The following is a 24,319-nucleotide window of genomic DNA, read 5'->3' on the forward strand; positions in this document are numbered from 1 at the left end:
TATAGTCTACGAGGATGCAAAATATCCTCGAAAGGCAACGTCAATGCTTACCGCTTGACCACGACTTTTAATGACGACCACCCTTTTCGTATGTAACCCGTTCTCTCTTCTCGATGTCAATCACAAGACTAATTTCATCCCCAATTGCTCACTTGTGCAAAACAGAACGCGTGTTTGGAAGAATTCGAACAATGGAATAAAGGCGTGCGATACATTCCAAGAGACAGAACAAGAAGGGTACAAATCTTATGATAAGCAAAGCGCAAATATGTGATTCGACTAAAACTTGAAAAAATTTTATCGCCATAAGTGAAAGGTGCATTTTAGGTTTCGCGTATAAATGAACAAGAGTTAACATTGTTTCCCTATATCGCTGGCCGGGCCCGTGAGAAAAACATGTATAACAGAGGTCGCGTATAAGCGAGAGATCACTGTATATTCTTTGAAAAACTATTCCAAAGCAGATTCTGATCGTACGAGCTCGGTTGCTTCTACCTGGAGGAATACTGAGTCTAAAAGTTCTCAAGTGGTAATGGCAATTCAATGGTTGAAGTACAAATGAATAAACTGATGTCAGTCAACGGATAATGAATCACTTCTTCGAATGTCGAAGAGCTAATGTGCAGCTCTACTGGGAAAATATATACAGACGTCCTTCGTACTGTTACGGATCCGGTGCGACTTCCACTTTCTTGAAATGACAACACAGTTCTTGAGAAGAACACAGGAGATTTATTTACACTATGTACAGGAAAGATCGTTAACAATTGCTAAATTTATCATCAGCAAATAAGCAAATATCAATCAACACCGTAAACTCAACGGTTACACACGTATTTAGATCCAAATACGTAAAAAAACAAAGCGAAATGCTTCGCAATAAACAGAGCTAATACACACAGAGTAAAATAAATGCTCTCAGCCCAACGGCTCAGATGAGACTGACTTTTTATGCCGCGGAGGCTATTTATAAATCCTTGAAAAGTTTCCACAATGTTCCATTGAGAAGTTTCGATAACATTCTACAAATATCTCGTACTTTCTTTTTATTCATTCATAAATTTTATCAACGGAAAAATAGGGGGACCGTGTACTTCAGTCGAATGTCAGGGGGTTGTATATTCATTACAAGAAACTATTTACAGGTTACGTTGCTACAATAATTTTAGATGAAAGATAATTTAATAAACACCAAATTTAGCTAGATTACGACAAATTAATCATAAAAATAATTACTATTTACAGAATTTGTAACAGTATAATACAGTATAATACGGTGCAACAAGGTTTCGACATCACATTGTACGAAATTTGAGTTTGCAATAAAATCAAGATTATCCGCGGGTGACTTTTTTGAATATTCCTATTTCACCCTTCCCCCCTCCTTTCCTATGACAATCAACCTCCTGAGGTCACCAAAACCTGAATCGTTGAAAGATGATTTTTAAACCTGTACTTTAGCTGAAAAAAAAGTTTTTTTGAACCAACCTAGAGTCCAGGACACCCCCTATTTTTTTAGACTTGCTAATAGTTTTATGCTGAAAAAGTTTTAGCTTCATACTCAAATTTTAGGAGGGTGCTGCTCAATGACCCCTTTAATTTAACATTAGCCGTAGCGTAGAAAATGCCACAAATTTAGAAACATTTAATTTCTCCGCCAGTTTTTTTTTTTTTTTTTTGTAAATAATTATTTTATTGTTATTAATGTATATGATAATGTGTAGAATTGTTTTTTCAGTTCAATGATTTTGTTAACTCCCCCTCCCCATACTTTTGAAGTTTGGGGGAGGGGGTTGAGCACCCTCTTTCTGTTGAAATAGGAAGCCAAAATTCTTCCAGCATATTACTATCCACAAGTTTAAAAATTTTGAGGGGTGTCCTGTTATCCAGGAGAAACTTTTTTTACGTGTATTTTTGAACTCGCTTGCTGTACTTACTGATTTTTAAACCGTCACTACTTACGTGCGTACACAAATAACAGGACCAGTTTGTTTGAAAAAAATTTCCTCCTCTTTAGTTTTTGGTATAACCTAGTTTGATCGGTTTTAGTAAAAAGTCCTGTAGGATTTGCTCGTCCGTTACCTAAACACAAAATTCCATTTCTCATTAACAGATGGCAGTAATGGCATCACATTTTATTTCAAACGATACAAGTTCCCCCTTGTTGGTTTTAAGCCATAAAGAAGTTGTAAGATTATTGTTGAGAACAAAAACCCATGTGTGATTATTGGGAATTCTCACCTCCGTGAACTTTATTTCAGGCATGTGAATTCATGTAAAAAAAAGTGCACATGTTTTCATCTGCTTAACATGTGCATGAGTTTACTGCTTAACATGTGCATGAGTGAGTCCTTATAGCGACGCAGAAAAAATTTCTTTCCCTGGAAAATGTATCCTTTATGCATATATTAATGTGAAATTCCGCACCCTTGTGACAGACCTTATCAATGTCATTATTTCTGAGGTGAGAATAAGGGATGGAGGGGAAATGCATCAATTTTAGACAGTCTACCAAAATTATAAATTACCAGTATATTCTCAAATTTACTAATTCGGAAATATTTTAATACTTCACTTATTTTAACACAAATTTCAACTAAAAGGATGTGAGCTTAATATTAGATTCAAACTAATCATTAAAATAACTCATTGTTTGAACAAATGACAAAATAACTTCTCTGATATTAAATTGGCCTCTATTTTCAAACACTATTTTTTACATGAAATATACCGCCAGTTAAGTCAATTCCAGCCGGAGACTGCAGTTTCGTGCTTATTATCACTCATTAGCCCGGCATAGGATGACTTTGCTGGAGATGGAAAACCTCTTAAGGAAGCCAAGAGTGCCAAACAAACTGGTAGCTAATACAGAATTAGCACTGACCAGACGAGTGACCGAAGCAATGGTTCGGTTCAACTCGGATATTGAAGGCTTTTCTTTTTTTTTTTTTTTACCGTGAACAAGTTTTTTTTTTTTATCAGTAAAATAATTGGAATTCAGCTGGTTCATTGTTTATGGTCACTTCTGGCAGATAACACTAAAAAGCAAGAATGAAAAAAAAAGAAAACGAAAAATTTTGAAATTGAAAATTATTTTCGTTCAAAAGTTACACATTCTGGAGAATGAATGACCCAAAAGTGACTGCATCCGAAAACCATTCTTTTTTTTTACGGCAAGGATTACGGTAAGTTTGCCTTTAAATAATTTTTTTGCTATGCACTCAGTTAATTCTCTATCTATTACTTTGCATTTGCTTTTTTTTTTTCGTAACTGTTCTTCCTCTATTTGGTCAATGAAACTATCGATTCAGTTTCAAGAGTCGCATCAACTACTTTTATTTGTATATTTATGCATCAAATTCATGGTATTTATGTAATTGCTTCCACACCGAAGCGAACTTACACTATTTTGTTATCTATTTATTATTTTTTGGTAAACTTATTTCTTGTATTTGCTTTTGCTTGCTTTTTTTTTCGTAACTGTTCTTCCTCTATTTGGTCAATGAAACTACTGACTCAGTTTCAATTGTCGCATTAACTACTTTTATTTGTCTATTTATGCAAAAAATTCATGGTATTTATGAAATTGATTCCACGCCGAAGCGAACTTACAATATTTTGTTATCTATTTATTACTTTTTGGTAAACTTAATTCCTACTTTTCCATTTCTTGTATTTGCTTTTGCATTTATCAATTAACTACTAAACTGCATTCACTTGTTTCAATTGTCCGTATATGTGTTTAAAACTTCCCTCATTTGAGTGCTCTTAATAGATGATTTTAGATGTCTTTCTGCATAGTTATCAGAGCAAACTATAAATGCTGTCGAACCTCCATAAACGAATCTTATCGAAGCAGCAAATTGCCGGAAAAAATTCGATACATAGAAACGATCTTATTTTATCAATAAAAATCTCCTAACAGATTAAAATTAAAATTAATTTTCGTACATGAAACCCAATTTTTAATTTAATTGAGCATCGAATTATGTGAAAGTTAATAATTAAAAAATTACATTTTTGTGCCTTCATACATCTTTATTCTTCGGCAATTTAACTTGATCCGCAACAATAGGGGATTTTAGTTTTGACAATGTAATCGAGAGAAACGTAAAAAATCAATCTAAACTTAAATAATTTTTATTGAAACTAAAAAGATTAAGAATAATAATCAACAGACAAAAGGGATAACTTGAAACTGATTTCACTGCATAACTGTTTGCAAATAAGATTTGAAATAAACTCAACCCCTGATCCCTTGGGAGTGAGTTTCGTAGTAACCTTTAGTAAACATAATTTTTCTCCCCTAACCTTCATTTTTCATGAGAAAAACCGTATAAAGAAGAAAAAAACTTGAGAAATTTCGATATATAGAGATTTTTTCGATAGATAGAAACAATTTTTCTATGTAATGGACAAGTAAGTCTACTGGGATTTCGATATATAGAAAATTTCGATATGTGGAAGTTCCATATATGAAGGTTCGACTGTATACTGTCTATTTTTATGAGGAGTAACGCTTCCGTCTCTTCTAACGTTTATGTAAACTCAAAACTCTACATTTTACAGACCAACCATATTTGAGCCTCTTTTCTCCAGTGTGTCGTATGCTAACGTTTGAAAAGTTCCAAATGGTCGAGCTCTCGGTGAAAATATGCAAAAATATACACCCAATGCGTGCCAATTGAAACAAAGTAATATTTTCATTTTCCATTTCATTCTTTTCAAATCGTTATAAAAAGCATTCATTTTTTTTCTCCTCGCTTTTACGGTCAATTGGACTGGCAACAGCAGCTCACGCAAATCACGCGAGTTCCAGCCTCACGCGAGACTTGATTGATCGGCATAATTTCGACGTCAAGCCGATGTTTTAGTTCTGTTTTATTTGATTTCTTTTTTAATAAAAAGAAAGTTCCAATGCAGGAGAAATATCTTCAGAGCCTTTTGCGATGTACCTCCTCCGTTAATCGTTATCAATATTGGTCTTGTAATAGCATTGTTCGCGTACATCGATCTTTGTAGTGATTATCGATGACAGCTCCCAGAAACGCGTGATTCATATTTTTAGAAAATCATGACTCGGGTCGTATATACCATTTTTTTTCTCCTTACGCTAATGAAATCTGTTTAATGGTTTACGTACGTTCAATAATTCACTTTCTTATATGGTCGAAATTCATTATTCAATTCGTATTTCTGTACTGGAAAGAAATACTAATTTATTAGTTTTATGAAGAAAAATGCCTCAAATAAATTGACTAATGTTCGAGCCAAGTTTTGAAATTTATCAGGAAGTTCTGAATTTATGTAGCAATTAATATAATAAATAAGCTTTCTTACAAAAGTGGAAATGAAATTTAAACGATAAATTATATATATAAGAAAAATAAGATAGAAAGAGAAAGTATAATCGCTAATAAATATATGTTACACACAGGGGCGGCATTTCAGCATTTCCTTTGGGGGGTCGAGTTTCTTAAATATGTATTACCACAGTGCGGTAACAAACACATATTAGCTAACAGTGGGCTTGTCAGACGTCCCGGTTTGACCGGGATAGTCCCGGTTTTCAGACAAAATTCCGGCGTCCTGACCGGTTTACTTCACGTCCCGTAAAAAGACAAATTTTTAAAAATTTTATTTTTATAATTTATTTTTAAAAATAATTAACTGTGAAGAAATATTTAGGATAATTACTTTATCATTTGTAACAGTCACTTGAAAATTGATACCGGATTAGCTTGTGAGGATTTTTACAAGATTGAAACCGGAAAAGACTAAAAAAGTCCTATAAAATGAAAAGTATATCTAAATATTGTTCATTTTTTTTTGTTCCTCATTCAAAGTGTTTTTAAATTGAAATAAAATGTAAATATTTACATCTTATTTCAGCTTTAAAAAAATATTTACATTAAATATTTGCATCTTAGAAAGTGAAATATTCAAACCTTATCCCTTTTTATGTCATTTTTCATAACTCCTGTTTTAAGTTTATAATTAGTAACCATTTATTCATAACATTAAGAATAAACTGCCCTTTAAAACACCAAAAATCAGCCACAGGTGGGTACCTTTTGAACACTAGCAACGTTTGGGGGGGGGGATACATCCTGGTGTCCCGGTTGAACATTTCAGAAGTCTGGCAAGCCTAGCTGACAGGAAGTGGTCATAAAATCGGTTTAATATAAATAAAAATTAGTGCTTAGAAGCAATTAAAATTTTGATTCATTTTCTAATAAGTTTTCATGTAAAACATTTCGATACTGAAGTTTTTATACCTTTTGGAAAAGTTTTAATGCATGATTTTTTGGAATTCGGAAGAACAGGGAAGTGTTACTATCAGTGCCCATTGTCATGCTGTTTTGTTAGTACAGCTAAAGAGAAATGGTTTTTTCTTTTTTTTCTTTTTTTTTTGCCCATTGTGCTTCGAAAATCTTTCTCTAACCTAACAAAAATCTTTCTCTACCAGCTGAGCTGATTGGAATAGTTAAAAAATAATTGAAGATTGAAGTAACAAAGTTATGCATGAAAACACTTTTTATATCTTGCTCTTCAAAATCACACCGGCAACTTCAAAAATTGTGAGGGGCTTAATTTTTCATCATTGAATAATCTAGTCTCGTCGGCGCTCTCAGCTTCAATGAGATGTCATCTGCCACCAGCTCTGTTATTCACTATTCCAGGTTGAAGAGTCCATAACAAGGACGGAACTGCAATCTCTGGATGTGATAACCGGTCTGACGGTATATTGCTTGTAATTTTTCTTGCCTAGTGCTAAAAACTTTACTCATAATTGAAACATTTTATTTTTCGTTTTCAGAAAATCCATTCCAGATAATATAGAGCCAACCATGCAGAAAAATAATTATCATCAAATCTTGTGTTAATTTTATCCGAAAAACAATCTATTACTTCATACAAAGTATTAAAAAATCAGTGTTTGACTTCACATCGTCATGTGGAATTTTTTATTTATTTATTTATTCTATTTTTCAGCGCCTTTTTAAAATTGGCTCGGAGGAAGAATTTTTTTGAAAAAGTTTCACGATTGATTGAAATATACATCTATGTAAAATAAAATCTATTTTCAATTTCAATTGCAGATTGAACTATGGTAGTATGAACGCACAGATCAATTGTAGATTGAACTGTGGCTTGAATAGTCCGAAAATTAAGGGTAGCCGATTGAAGATGTTTTGATGGAGTAAAGCATTTTTAAAACACTTTTCTCAATACAAACAAATTGAATAAAAATTCAAACGAAGTCATACATACTGAAAAGCATGAGCTTTTCACCATTGAAAGAATCGTTTTGCAATGATTCTCACAGTCGTGAAATCACTGCTTTGAAGTTATAGAGAAAGATTTTTATGGTTTTAACTCTTGAAGACCATCTTGTGTCACTCCGAGATTGCATGACTATAGAGCCCCATAAAAGGTATTTGTTGATATGGTTTTTTTAAATTCAATAAGCACTTGAATTTTTAAGAAGTTTCTATGAAAGCAGATAATGCATTTAGCAGCTGAAACGTGTTTCTAGCAAAAGAAAGCGATGAACACTTGTCAAATAAATATACACTTGAAAAATGAGCGTAGAAGTGAATGTAAAATATCAATGAATTTTCTTGAGAAAACCATGCAGCCACACCACTTTGCACGAGCCTCTCATATTGGACATACCATCGTTACACTGGGCACACAAGTATGAAATATTTAGTCGTGAAAAGGCCGAAAAATACTTTGAATTTCCAAGTCATCATCCAAATAACGAAAAACATTTTTTCTAGTCTGGGAATGTGTCCAGTTTCATCAAATAGTTACTGAGAACCAGCGAGATTTTTTTAATGAACATTGATTTCCGACTTACATAAATTGAATTCACCCATTTTCTATCATTCTGCTCAAAAAATTTGGGGGTGCGACCGCCCCCTCTTGACCCCCCTATTTGCCGCCCCTGGTTACACATGAGAAATATTTTAGGGCGTGAATCAATAGTCAGAAAAAAAGCCGCAATTTTCGAGTAATTACGTTACAGTAAACTCCCGATTATCCGCTGGCGGATTATCCGCCAGTCAATCAACAATAAGGAGCATGTACTTTCGCAGCAAAAAGCAAATACTGTCCAATCACGGATTGTATGGAATTTTCAAATGTCCAGATAAGACGAATCTATCTGAATGAGAAGGAAAAGTAAAGTTATTACTGTCCAAACTTGGTACTACTGTCCAAACTTGGTATTACTGTCCAACCACGGATTGTATAGAATTTTCAAACGTCCAGATAAGACGAATCTATGTGAATAAGGGGAAAAGTAAAATTTTGATGTGCGTATTCCGCTTATTTGAATGAGATTCTGCTTCTGCAAAAACTGACATCGGTAAAAAAAATAAAAATAATAATAGATTCGTCCATTTCCGGCTGTAAAACGGATGTTTGTCTTTCCATACAACCCGTGGTCAGACAGTACCAATGGCTGTTACCCCTCCCCCCCCCTCAAAAAAATTGTAAATATAAACTCAGTGCTTAAAATACACCGCCAGCTCAGTTATTCCATCCGAGGACTGCAGTTTCGTGCTTTTTAGCACTCATCAACCCGGAATAGGAATCACATGAGCTGGAGGCGAAAAATCTCTTAAGGGAGCCAAGAGAGCCAAGCAAACTGGTAGCTAATGCAGAATTAGCAAACCAGGTGAACTACCGCAGCAATGGTGCGGTTCAACTCAAAGATTGATGGCAACGCTAAGGTATTTTGTATTTTGTTATCCCTTAAGAGATTTTTCTGCGGTCGCTCATCTGGTTTGCTAATTCTGCATTAGCTACCAGTTTGTTTGGCTCTCTTGGCTCCCTTAAGAGATTTTTCTCCTCCAGATCATGTGATTTCTATCCCGGGCTGATGAGTGCTAAAAAGCACGAAACTGCAGTCCTCGGATGGAATAACTGAGCTGGCGGTGTATTTTAAGTATTTCTGCCTTAGCCCTGGCTTTAGAACGGTAACTTACTACAAAATAAACTCATTGTTTTTTTTTATTTATTTGTTGTGCCTTCTTCACCGTAGATACACTTGTTCTATGTATATTGATGTCAAGTTCTGTTGTGCAAAAATACAAAACATTTGTACTGCACTTTATATATTTTCACTGTTTGTAGAAAATATTATGCATCAATACAGCTAAGTTTCTGCGGAAGGACAATTTTTACCATATTTGTCCCTCACTTTAGCCTCTTTGCGGTTTATCTGTGATTTTTATTATCCGTGGCACTTGCGCCCCCCAATCTCGTAGATAATCGGAAGTTTACTGTATTTACTCACGTTTAAAAAATTCACGTTTAAAGTAAATTTAAAGATGCATTATGAGATACATTAAGAATCAGAATTATCAAATGACTATCCATTAAAATATTTATCGAGTTAGAAAATCACGTCGATAATAATACAAAAAAAAAAAAAAAAAAAAAAAAACAATTCGAAAGTTATTAAAACTTATATATAAACAGACTGACAAAAAGAGAGATAAATATCACTGCAAAAGTCATTTTCATAATTATTCATAATATATCATAATATATGGAATATTTCTAACATACAATCCATGGAATATTTCTAATGTATTGGGAGGATACAAAAATAATGTTTGTTTAAGACGGAAAAAAGAAAGGTAATTATTTCTTGAATTATATCTCCTTTACATATTTGTCAGAACATTTTGAGGATTTTGTATGCTTGAAGTGTACCAAAAAAAAATTGTTTTCTTCATTTTTTGATAGGCTTGCGTATTCTCATCATGATTTAAACTTATAGAACAGTTTCAGTTCAAAAAAATCTTCATAAAAGCCTTCAAATAAAACGTTTGCAATTTCTGGGCAGATATTGTGAAATTCGTACTGCTACGTGGTATTAGATATTTTAAACCAAAAAAAAAAAAAAAGCTTTAAAAAGCTTTGGGTTGAAAAAAAATTCAACATTAATTCATGGTTGAGCAAAATGGAAATTAAGACCGAATTTTGAGTGAAATTTTTTTTTCGAATACAATACTTCCTTTTTTGTAAAAGGAAGTAAAGAGAAAACTGATACAAGTATTTAACCACTATATTATTTAAAACTTGAATGCAAAAGGAATAACCCAATCACTCTCTTGAATTTTTCAAAAAAAATTCAAAAACTTGAACCCAGAAAATTGTTTATTTCAGGAAAAACAAGAAGTTCTGTCTAGAACTAGACGAGCCTACTTTCCCGTATACCCATACTACTTTCTAGTACCTGAACAATGTTCTCAAAAATAGCTAAAATCGCAAATTGTTCCAAACATATTTTTCCAATATATTTTAAGCTACTTTCTAGGAATAAAATATTCCTAACTCATCTAAAAAAAATTAGATGTGTAAAAAAAAGAAAAAAAACGAACAAATAAAATAGCAGCACCTTTTAAACAAAGAAGCTAATACACTTTTTTCCATTTAAAAAAAATTCTTCAATAGCTTTCAAAACGAAAAAATAATAATTAAAATTAATAAGCTCATTAAAATAAATACATCATATCAAAAAAAAATAAGTCGTTTCTTTTTCCCCAGTTGCCAAAAATAATTTTTTAAATGAATTAATGCGCTTATCAAGATAAATAAAAACAATAAAATTTCAACGTAAAGAAATGTTTTTCATTGTTGAAAAAAAAATCGTCTGCGCATATCTTTATGTAGAAACATAAATGACTTCCAGTTTATTCACCGAAAACTGAATACCTAAATAAAAACTTTAGCGTTAAAATAAAAACAAATCACATCAACAATAATTATTTCACAGTTAAAACCATAGCATCGGAGTCGGAGTCAATCTCATTTTGGGATAAAGGAGTCGGAGTCGAATATCCAAGAATCGGAGTCAGTCATTTGTCCGTGTATAAATTTTTGCCAAAGCTAGGAAGTCATAGTCGAAGTCAGGGAGTCGGAGTCCGATTAATTGTCGGGCACAGGAGTCGGATTCGGATTCAGGTGCCCCTAAATTCTCGGAGTCGGAGTCTGGAGTTCGGTGTCAAGAGCTATTTCCAACAAAATTTGTTTGAAGTAAATCCGCCTTCAAGTACGGAATCTACATCGACTTTCAGTTTCCCCGTAGGCGCTAATATGTTAAGGGATTTGAACTGTTGAAAATTGAACAGAAAATTGTTCAAATCAAAAAGATATTTTATATGCAAGTTTTTCATCAAAAGCTTTTTCCTACAAAGTTTGTTTGAAGCAAATTCGCCTCATAGTTCGGAATTGCCTTGAATTTCCCCGTAGGAGCTAATGTTAAGTTTTTTTTAACTGTTGAAAATTGAACAAAATAGTTCAAATCAATAAGTGAAATATGGGAATGAGGTGTCCTTGCCGAGATCTTTCGAACAAAAAAAAGTTTGTTCGAATCGGACTATTCATTCAAACGTTATTGGGGGGGGGGGGGGGGGGGACAGACAGACAGACCGACAGACAGACATTTTCCCCCATCTCAATACCCTAGTTTCCAATTTTTAATTTTTCGAAATTTATTTATTTTATTTATTTTTGACTTTTTTTTGTTTTTCGGGATATTTTTAAGATGCATTAAGCCTTCTTTCATGCTTTTTTCTTCTTTTTCTGACTTTTACTGGGAAAGTAGGCTAAAAACGAAGGAGAGTTCTTTTTCGTACCATTGGGTATGTTTTCAGGCGGAATGTGTTCATTTTGTTCCTCTTTACGCAAAAAACTCCCAGAAGCATCTAATGAAAAAGTCAATTTCCTGTTGATTTTATGGATAGTAAAAAAAATAGATCCAAACGGCATCATCCACTGATGAGATCTTTAGTCACACGATATAATGCAATATCTTTCCTTATTGGTTTACATTTATGCAGTTAGGTAAAATACCGATAATAAAAATAATGTGTGATATGAATAAACAAAATTAACGCTTCGTAAAAGGATACAAGAAGTTCGGTTTTGGTATGCACTTTCGTTAGTTATTACGTTTTAATATATTTGCACAAAATCTGTTACTCAACGTGTAATTTATATATCACTTTACTACTAATAATATTATTGATTATTTATGTGAGCTTCTTTTTTATTGCAAAAGTTTTGACGGAATTCCAAAGCATTTGCAGAAACGTAAAAAAGTTAGTCTCAGGTACAATGACATGACATGTGCCTCCAGATCGGTTGTTAACTACTATGGATCCCATAAAAAGTTCGAAATTGCAGTCTCTGATTGTCATCATTGGGCTGTCGTTATATTGCATGTAAAAAGGTTAGTCCCCGGTCTTCTGCATAAGTCATTGGTTCTTTTAATTACCGCGTTTTCGTGTTGCAACTACCTTTTTCATTGATATTTTTACTCCATAACTAAAAATTACTCTCGCTGAGAAAAGCGTGGTTCGCTCGGTCGTCATTTGGAACAGAAAACTTTCGTTAGTATTTTAGTATCCATAACTATAGTAACAGTCTATTGTGAAAGACGTATTTTGTCGCTGCCGTTATTGGTGAACTTTATAAGATTTGACGCGAATAACCATGTTTCTTAATAAATTACAGTTGATAAAAAAGGTTTAGATCAAACGAAAAGTACTTTTTGTAGTTTAGAAATAATGACAATACATTTCTACAAGATACTTTATTACGTAAAATGATTGTTAGCATGAAGTTTTAAATATACACAGAAATGATGAAAAAATATCAGAAAAAGTGCATAAGCTTAATAAAGTAGAAATTCTTCTCAACCGCAGGGACCGGCATCGGTCAGTGGAAAAATTCAACTAGTCTTTGGAGATGTTTACTTGTCCACGTCAAAAAAAAAAAAAAATTAATTTGGATTTTTGGCATCTTGAATTCAAATTATGTTTTTCGCAATCACGAGCGTGTGTGTTTGTGTAGGCGCATGTGTGTGGGTACGTGGGTGCGTAAGTGTATGTATGCATGTGTGTGAGTGAATGTTGTGTACGTGCGTGTAGGTGTTCGTGTGTGTGTGTGTGTGTGTAGGCGTTCGTGTGTGTGTGTGTGTGTGTGTGTGTGTGTGTGTGTGTGTGTAGGCGTTCGTGTGTGTGTGTGTGTGTGTGTGTGTGTGTGTGTGTGTGTGTGTGTGTGTGTGTGTGTGTGTGTGTGTGTGTGTGTGTGTGTGTGTGTGTGTAGGCGTTCGTGTGTGTGGGACATGGACGCCACCGCCCAGCAAAAGTGGATTCCGGGAGTAGGGGAAAAATGAGAGTTCAACGTCAGGAGGAAGTGTGAAGTGGAACCACTTCCTCCCCACTTCCTCCCACTTCCTCCACTTCCTCCGACCTTGGGGTTGCGCCTGAATCTTGAAGAAGATGACCACCGCGTTTTCGCCCTTCCTCGTTTTCGCTCGTGAAAGGTTACGAATAGTTTTCGCGCGTTTTTAGTTTCGATTTTCGGTTGGCAACACTTGTTGTCATGACAACCAGAGTTTTTAGTTTTCGGTTGGCAACACCTGTTGCTATGCTTTAACTTATGCGGTGTTTAACGTTCATGGCGCCATCTATTGAGAGGTTTATTTTTATTTTTCTTATTTCTGCGAATTTAATTATTTTTATTTTTACAGAGTGTTGAAGTTGGGAATCGAACACCCAAACTTTGAGTTAGCAAAAACGTATGCTAACCACTATGCTATATTTTTCATTACTCTTTCAGTCTTAATGTGAATCTGTACCATGACAACGAATATTACAATTAAATTAATTTTAAAACCATCAGTTAATTCACTCTTTAGTACTAATCATGGCATATCATTAACTGTATTTCAGCTCATAATTGAAACTATCATCATTATTATTATTTTTCATAATAACAAAGTTTTCACTTAAGTAAAGATTTATTTAAATACAACCATTCGAGATTTTAGATTTGGTTCAATGCTTTATGGACTTGAAATATATTTTAAACTTTGATTTTCTTTTTCATGCATTTCAAACTTTATCATTTTTATTTTTTTCTAACTTGTTAAATTTTCTTAACTAATTTCATTTTTCTTTGTCAAATTTACAAATATTTTTTCTAACTTGTAAAAATTTCGAAGAAATAATTTTCTTAACTAATTTTTTTTTTGACTTTCATACAACAAAATATTTTTTCTTACTTGTTAAATTTTCAAAGAAATAATTAACTTAAATATTCTTTCACACATTTTGAACTTTAACGTTTTTTCCTGTCATTTAGCACTTTGATTTTTTTTTTCACTATTTTAGCGTTTTTCAATTATTTTCAGTCTTTAACTATTTTCTTAACTTTTTAGTCTTTAACTAATTTCAAGCATTTCAGACTTAGATTATTTTTTCGTGATTTCGATTTTTTTTTAGTATATTTTAGAGTTTGATCATTTTCTCGCTTGTTTTTACTTTATCGTTTTTTTTTTCCGATATTTTTAAACTTAGAAATTTTTCACAAGTAGTGACAGGAATCGAACCTTCAAATTTTTTCAAAACGTTATCATGTCTTCAATTTTTGCAATCATGTCAAACTTGCAATCAATTTACTCGTAGTAGTAATTAACACTTATCATTAACAAATTTTCTCAGATTTTAAAAAATCAACTTAATTAATTTTTTCCAGTAAGCAAATTGCGCACTCAAGTTACATTCCAACACTGCATATATGTTTCAAGAGTTTCATTGAATTTATCACATTCCATTTAATTAACTCTAATAATTACTTTTTCATTAATACTTAACTTAATCATTTTATCATACATTTATTCCAGTTACAAAATTATGCTTAAAAGTTATTTATTTTTCTTAGCACAAGAGATTTTAACATGTTCCTACTAAAATGCTTTTCACTCTAGTTTGAGTTTACTAAAATAGCAACTCATTTACGATTTAGATTCATTTAATCGTCTTTGATTCTTTTTTCATTGTTAATATTTTAAATTATCACATACGTTATTATTTTTATACATTTATCCATTTAATTTTCGAAAATCTACAATCAATTTACTTTTCGTATTAATTAACACTTATCACTATCAAATATTTTCATGAATTTTAAAAAATTATCTTCTTAAATAATTTTTTACTGTAACCAAATTTCCCACTCAAGTTATATTTTATCACTACATATGCTTTTCATGAGTTTCACTTAATTTATCGCATTTCATTTAATTAACTCTAATAATTATTTTTTATCATCGATATTTAAGTTAATCATATTTTCCTTTCTTTATTTTTTTTTTTCATGCAAACACTCTTGATGGAATAAAACAAAATTTTCAACTTTCATGAATTAAATCCCCTCTGAATATTTTATTTTACTTTACCATACTTTACTATTTTACTTACTGCGTTTTACTATTTATCATTCATTACAGCTTTTCCAAAATATTACTTTACAACCAACCAATTTCATTAACAGAATTTTCATTACAATTTATAAATTTCACTTTTATTTAATTATTTTTACCTACGGTAAAATAAAACACATAACACAAAAATGTTAAACATCAATGAAGTACCCAAGAAATGTTAAAATTATAAGTCGAGTATCAAAACTTCATGTCAGCAAATTTTAAAAATAGACTTACCGAAAAATAACTTCTACTGAAATTCATTTCAAAACTTGGAATCAATTTACTCTTAGCATTAATAAACACTTATCATTAAGAAATTTTCATGGATTTTAAAAATCAACTTATTTAATTTTTTTCCAGTAAGCAAATTTCGCACTCAAGTTACATTTCATCACTTTATATGCTTTTCAAGAGTTTCATTTAATTTATCACATTTTATTTAATCAACTCTATTAATTATTTTTTTGATTAGTATTTAACTTAGTCATTTTATCGCATAGTGTTTTACTTTATTATTTTTTTTTCATACAAGCACTCTTGTTAGAATAAAACAAAATTTTCAACCTTCATGAATTAGAATCACTTTGGCTATTTCATTTTCCCAATAATATTTTACTTTAACAACTAATTTCTTTAACAAAATCGATATCATTTATTTTAGTCTTTATCCTTTTCGAACGATACATTCAAATGGACAGCTATACGTTAAATTAAGAAACTTAATCTAAATTTTGACAAATTAAGTTATAGTTAAATACTGACTAAAATTAAGTACAAAAGACTAACCTTTTTGGGGTGAAATCCCTCAAGTACCAGCTATCGCGAAGTTATTTAAAAACAGTGAATGAAATTGTAATAAGTGGATTGTTAATTATAACTCAATCTCACAAAATTACAATTACATGCATGTTTTATTTGAAATCGCTGCATACGACTGGCTGCCCATCGTCGATTTGCAGAACGCATGCCGTGATATCGCAAATCAACTCGGCTGTTGAAAAAAACTACCGTAATCCCACAGCACTTCGGATCGTCCACACACACACATCGAGGCGAATTGAGAAAATGACTTTATCAATATTGCTATCTACCCCTTTACCGATAACAGATAGCAAACCCCACGTGCTAGTATTATTCACCACCTGGCCTACGTCTTTCAAGTGATGTCACTGTTTCTGACCAATTAAAATTAGTTCACGTTTCTCAAATATCAAGCACATAGATCGGCAATAGCCTGATGTCAGGTTTTCCAAACAAAATTTTAGATTTTAATTCGTAGTTTCGAATTAATTTCTTTTTCATTTCAAACTTATAAAAAAAATTTCCAGCTTGTAAGAATATTTCTTTCAAAAACAGATTTTTGATTCAAAACAGTATTTTTTCAAACTTGTAATATTTTTCTACTTAGAAAATGAAATCAAAAATTTTTGTTTTCTTTAATCATATAAAATGTTTTTAAGAAATAATTTCTCAAACTTGTAATATTTTTCCACTAATTAAAAAAAATCAAATTTTTTTTTTCAATCATATAAAAATAAATTTTTAATCTTACAACAGTAAATTTTTCCGCAAAAATATTTTTTTCAAATCAAAATAATAATAATATTTTTGTAACATATTGTTTTTTTTCCTTTCAATCTTTTTTTTTTTTCAAAAATTTTCAAACTTACAAAATAAAATTTTTTTCAACTGAATCTTCAAACGAAATGCTTTAATTAAATTTAAAACTCAATATCACTTTACTCTTAGTATTAATAACCAATAGCACTTAACCATTTACTCTTTGCACTCTTAGTATTAATTAACACACACGCATTAGAAATAATAATAATAATGTTTAAGATACTTACAAATCATCTACTCAAGCTTTCAAATATCCATCTAGCATGTTATTGTTCATTCGTGTGAGGGAACTTGTAATAAAACTTTACTTATCAACCGAAATTATAAGCGAAAATATCGCATTTTTTAGCACTTAATATAATCCTACAATTAACAAATTGGTTTTAACTTTGAATTTAAGAAAAATAAAAACTATTACACACTTAGTAACATATCTATCGATGTATATTATTTCATGACAAATCACAAATAGGTGAGGATCTTTTATCGATCATGTGACCAACTAAGTTAAGAAAGAGCGTTCTTATCTCATATGAGAATTTATAAGTCTTTAATATTTCTCTTTAATGTAAGTGTATTGATACGTACGAGTTTGTGTATGTGAATATAACTGTGTATTGTTTTCAAACCATTGTCATGTTTAAGCTTTACGGTTCTAATTTTGACTTTCCACTTAGCATTATTTGAAGTCCTTCGCATGCATTAAACTATAGAAATATTACAAAAATTATATTTTCATTCAGTCTTAATTACAAAACCATACAATAAGATGAAGACAACACCGATAGTATAAAGATTACTTACAATAAAGTGCATATAAAAAATATATGTAAGAGTGATTTCAAAGTATAATCCATCAACCATATTCAACAACTCAATCAAAACACAAGTCTCTTTTAAAATGATAAACACAATTTATTCACACACACAGTAAAAGACAATTAAAAAAACTTTCATCTTTAAGTAAAACTCCTCAAAACTTTCAAGCGTATTTTTAACATCGATTGCATCAAATATATCAGACACATGACATTTTAAACATGGACTATCAACATTCAAAGTAACGAAGTCACGAGTCAAGTTTTCCCAATTAACATTAAAAAGAGCCCGTTCGAAAAAAGTGTCGAACTTTCGACCCCTTGTTAATGATTCACATTCATGCACTCTCATGTAAAAAATGAATCCATTTTTACAATCCACACATTCTTTTTTAGAAAGGTAGTTTATGTTGCATATGAGCTCATCAAATAGTCACTTACGTAGAGAATCAGCCAGTTTACGAACTTCTTGTGATGTATATGTGCTGATTTTATCACATCGACAATCACAGGGATATTTTTTCTCAATTTCCGAAAGGATGTACTCTTTTAGAGTATAAGTCATAAGTTTGTCTTTGACACTACGTGAGATACAAGGGGACGCGTAGCACAATTTGTCAATCTGGCTTTCCAAAAGTAGAACTCTATCAGGCATCAACTGGAACACTTCTCGTTTCAGTTTGAACAATCTTTGCACACTAACACAGATGTTACCATTCGCACTCGACTCTCCTTTTTTATAACAAAAGCGAAATCACGGTCTTCGATTAATTTTTGATTTACATTTTTACGTAGGCTTGAAATAAGTGATCTCCACACATCTGGTTCTAAGGAAATACCATCCATAGTTGGTCGAAAAATACCATCTTTCCCACACGTATATCTTCTAATATGCACGCGTGTACGTTTCCGAAAAGTATTCACCTAAAGTGAAAATACAATCACCCAAGTGTATCATATCATCAGGCTGTGGAGAAGCCTCAATGTTCATTTTCATGTTCGTTGCATCCCATCTGTTCATCTTCAGGCTTCAAAGTTTCAGAATGATTTTCACCAGCGTTAGTCATTCTTAACTCTCATAGGATTAGGAGTCACAATACTAAAACAACTTCCTGTGAACTTAAAAAATAAATCAAACTAGGTTTTAACACTAGCTGGTGAAGAAAAATCCTAAGTACATAGAATAAAATTTCACGATCTCTTTCAAAGCTCAGAATCACCCTGAAAATGATTCTCCAAACATCCACTATAAACCAATGAATATTCACTTTAACCAATGAGAAGTGTACATAAATCTCTTGCTACTGACGTCATAGAATATCACATGAACTTTTGAGCAGAATTGAGTTGTTTTACACAGTATTCAGATTTTTAGAAAATGCTAACACTTTGACTTCCAAATTCATCCTGACCTACTACGAGTAATTTTAAGATGGTAGCAGGTTTTCACATCACATCGAATGCCGATGACGGTTTTGCATCTCATGCAAATTGACATGATCAATTACACGTGATTAAATTACAGTTGATTAAATAAAATGTGATAAATTAAATGAAACTCTTGAAAAGCATATAAAGTGATGAAATGTAACTTGAGTGCGAAATTTGCTTACTGGAAAAAAATTAAATAAGTTGATTTTTAAAATCCATGAAAATTTCTTAATGATAAGTGTTTATTAATGCTAAGAGTAAATTGATTCCAAGTTTTGAAATGAATTTCAGTAGAAGTTATTTTTCGGTAAGTCTATTTTTAAAATTTGCTGACATGAAGTTTTGATACTCGACTTATAATTTTAACATTTCTTGGGTACTTCATTGATGTTTAACATTTTTGTGTTATGTGTTTTATTTTACCGTAGGTAAAAATAATTAAATAAAAGTGAAATTTATAAATTGTAATGAAAATTCTGTTAATGAAATTGGTTGGTTGTAAAGTAATATTTTGGAAAAGCTGTAATGAATGATAAATAGTAAAACGCAGTAAGTAAAATAGTAAAGTATGGTAAAGTAAAATAAAATATTCAGAGGGGATTTAATTCATGAAAGTTGAAAATTTTGTTTTATTCCATCAAGAGTGTTTGCATGAAAAAAAAAATAAAGAAAGGAAAATATGATTAACTTAAATATCGATGATAAAAAATAATTATTAGAGTTAATTAAATGAAATGCGATAAATTAAGTGAAACTCATGAAAAGCATATGTAGTGATAAAATATAACTTGAGTGGGAAATTTGGTTACAGTAAAAAATTATTTAAGAAGATAATTTTTTAAAATTCATGAAAATATTTGATAGTGATAAGTGTTAATTAATACGAAAAGTAAATTGATTGTAGATTTTCGAAAATTAAATGGATAAATGTATAAAAATAATAACGTATGTGATAATTTAAAATATTAACAATGAAAAAAGAATCAAAGACGATTAAATGAATCTAAATCGTAAATGAGTTGCTATTTTAGTAAACTCAAACTAGAGTGAAAAGCATTTTAGTAGGAACATGTTAAAATCTCTTGTGCTAAGAAAAATAAATAACTTTTAAGCATAATTTTGTAACTGGAATAAATGTATGATAAAATGATTAAGTTAAGTATTAATGAAAAAGTAATTATTAGAGTTAATTAAATGGAATGTGATAAATTCAATGAAACTCTTGAAACATATATGCAGTGTTGGAATGTAACTTGAGTGCGCAATTTGCTTACTGGAAAAAATTAATTAAGTTGATTTTTTAAAATCTGAGAAAATTTGTTAATGATAAGTGTTAATTACTACTACGAGTAAATTGATTGCAAGTTTGACATGATTGCAAAAATTGAAGACATGATAACGTTTTGAAAAAATTTGAAGGTTCGATTCCTGTCACTACTTGTGAAAAATTTCTAAGTTTAAAAATATCGGAAAAAAAAACCGATAAAGTAAAAACAAGCGAGAAAATGATCAAACTCTAAAATATACTAAAAAAAAATCGAAATCACGAAAAAATAATCTAAGTCTGAAATGCTTGAAATTAGTTAAAGACTAAAAAGTTAAGAAAATAGTTAAAGACTGAAAATAATTGAAAAACGCTAAAATAGTGAAAAAAAAAATCAAAGTGCTAAATGACAGGAAAAAACGTTAAAGTTCAAAATGTGTGAAAGAATATTTAAGTTAATTATTTCTTTGAAAATTTAACAAGTAAGAAAAAATATTTTGTTGTATGAAAGTCAAAAAAAAAAATTAGTTAAGAAAATTATTTCTTCGAAATTTTTACAAGTTAGAAAAAATATTTGTAAATTTGACAAAGAAAAATGAAATTAGTTAAGAAAATTTAACAAGTTAGAAAAAAATAAAAATGATAAAGTTTGAAATGCATGAAAAAGAAAATCAAAGTTTAAAATATATTTCAAGTCCATAAAGCATTGAACAAAATCTAAAATCTCGAATGGTTGTATTTAAATAAATCTTTACTTAAGTGAAAACTTTGTTATTATGAAAAATAATAATAATGATGATAGTTTCAATTATGAGCTGAAATACAGTTAATGATATGCCATGATTAGTACTAAAGAGTGAATTAACTGATGGTTTTAAAATTAATTTAATTGTAATATTCGTTGTCATGGTACAGATTCACATTAAGACTGAAAGAGTAATGAAAAATATAGCATAGTGGTTAGCATACGTTTTTGCTAACTCAAAGTTTGGGTGTTCGATTCCCAACTTCAACACTCTGTAAAAATAAAAATAATTAAATTCGCAGAAATAAGAAAAATAAAAATAAACCTCTCAATAGATGGCGCCATGAACGTTAAACACCGCATAAGTTAAAGCATAGCAACAGGTGTTGCCAACCGAAAACTAAAAACTCTGGTTGTCATGACAACAAGTGTTGCCAACCGAAAACCGAAACTAAAAACGCGCGAAAACTATTCGTAACCTTTCACGAGCGAAAACGAGGAAGGGCGAAAACGCGGTGGTCATCTTCTTCAAGATTCAGGCGCAACCCCAAGGTCGGAGGAAGTGGAGGAAGTGGGAGGAAGTGGGGAGGAAGTGGGAGGAAGTGGGGAGGAAGTGGTTCCACTTCACACTTCCTCCTGACGTTGAACTCTCATTTTTCCCCTACTTCCGGGGGACAGTGCACAGGACCAGCCGCGCCGCCGCCGGTGGACGGTGGTGCTGCAGGCCTGGTCCAAGCTGAAAAAGGCACGGACGCCAAAAACGGTCAAGTGAGAACAATAAGCAATCGTGATTGCTCAAAAACAAAACATATCACAATGTATTTTTAAAAAAAAATGTCAAAGAAATCATCTGTTCTTGCCCCACGTCCGAAGGACCCCATAGCACCTATAACCTTGAAATTCGGCACAAATTACTTCGAGATCGAGAATGTGTGCACCTTGGCACGTGGTTTTAAAAAGAAAAAATCGGGGTTTTTTTTAAGACTACTTTATAACTTATATTATCTGTCACAATCCTGCGTTTTGCTTCCAGTTTTGAATTATTGCCAGAAACAATGAAAAATGAGAGTAATTATAGTTTTAAAATACTCCTGCTTTTTAATTGTTGCCGTAAACAATAAAAAAATGAATTGTAAATAAATTTAACAAATCAGTTTCGAGACTGAACTTAAACATTCTAAGTACGAGCATATGTGGGTGCATTTAAAAGTTTTTTCATTTTTATTCACTACTAGTGGTACTCGAACGGCTTTGTCCGTAATAGAAATATTTAAAGGTCTTTTGGTTCGCTCGTATGTTTACAAATAATGTATGGTAAATTTTCTCGCCAGTTGGCATGTACCCGTGTTACGGTGCCCCGTTATGATAATTTCGTATCTCGCCAATTGGCTTGTGCCCATGTTACGGTTCCACGTTATGATAATTTCGTAATTTAATCGTCCATCTTTTGATAATTTTGTTCTTAAAATTGGAATTGAAAACGAACCACATAGAATTTTCGAAAAATCGCTTCGAGGTGCACACCCCCATGCTACCAAATAACTTTGTGCCAAATTTCATGAAAATCGGTCGAACGATCTAGGCGCTATGCGCGTCACAGAGATCCTGACAGACAGAGATCCAGACAGAGAGACTTTCAGCTTTATTATTAGTAAAGATACTTGAACTGCTTTTAAATTCGAGCATACAAACCAGCAATACTGGAAAAATATTAATGAAAAAAAATATTCTTTCTTTATGCGCAATACATTTGCATTAAAATGAAAGTCCATACCGTTTTTTTTTTCTTAAGAAAGATCGGTATTAAGAAAAAATGTTTTAACTTTCAAAAATTCTTACCTCACGTAAATTTTAAAACGAAAAAACTTTAAAATATAAAAAATGTATAAAAAATGTTTTTAATTCCAAAGACTTTTTTTTATAATCTTGGATCGCACTAAAAGTATAAAATAAACTAAATGTATGATTTCTTGATAGCAACACCCAAAAATTGAAGTTGATCTTAATATATGTATATTTATGTTAATTCTAAAGCAGTCAATAAAATTTAAATTAAAAGAATGAGAGAAGAAATACTCGTATACGCGGTATAATAAAAGCTATTCGTACAGATCTGCATACCGCCTGCTTCTTTACTGAAATGTTTAATTTTAATTTTGTTGGCTGCTTTAGAATTAACATAAATATAAATATATTAAGATCAACTTCAATTTTTGAGTGTTGCTGTTAAGATCTCATATACTTAGTTTATTTCATAAGTTTTAGTGTGATCCAAGCTTATAGAAATAGTTTTTAGAATTAAAAATCTTTTTATATATTTTGTTAATATATTTGTAAACCAAAATTCACATAAATTTCCTCAATAGAATGGGAAAAGACTCTTACACCTTTTAGCACCTTATGCCATTCAAATGGGCTTCTTTCACTGCACAAGAATAGGTTCATTCCAGTTTTGTCTATAAGGAGGAATAAAAAATAGAAGCGTTTCTAGTTCAGTCAAAATAAAAGGCTAAACACAATTCAGACTCGTAGCTACTGAACAAAATGTTATCGAAAACCAAGAACTTGATAATCTACATTGTTCAATATAAATACATAAATAAAATAAATTATTGTATGCTGTTATTTTTCGTACGTAAGAGCAGAGCACCTCTACTCAAAAGTTTGAGTGTTGGTAACACACTTTTCAATCAATTTCTGCAAAACAGAGCTATTTTAGTTTCTTTCTTTCTTGCGTATACGATACCAGTTTCCACTTTCCATGGCATTAAAATGCTAGCCAATATTGATTTTTTTTTTTTTGCTAGTTTCATGGAATTTCTGAAGTAAACGTGCATAAGGTTGGTGTCGGTTTATTTATTTATTTATTTTATGGTAAGTTACATCAGTCCCCTCTTTTTTTTTAATCATTTGTACGGTTCGCGAACCAAAAAGGTAAAGAAACGCTGTCTAATAGTACACAATATATCAAAGTAAGTTTTTTTTGCATTGAAAAAGGCGTTCCCTGCAACGCCAAAACACGTGTCTGCTGTAATCGGCAATTTGTGCTTTTTTGACGTTGTTTTTTCTTATTTTACTGTTCAGCACAAAGGTATTTATTTATCTTATTTATCTCACACAATATATTATTTTGATTG

Source organism: Uloborus diversus, chromosome 1, assembly GCF_026930045.1.
Source record: "Uloborus diversus isolate 005 chromosome 1, Udiv.v.3.1, whole genome shotgun sequence".
Classification (NCBI taxonomy): Eukaryota; Metazoa; Arthropoda; class Arachnida; order Araneae; family Uloboridae; genus Uloborus; species Uloborus diversus.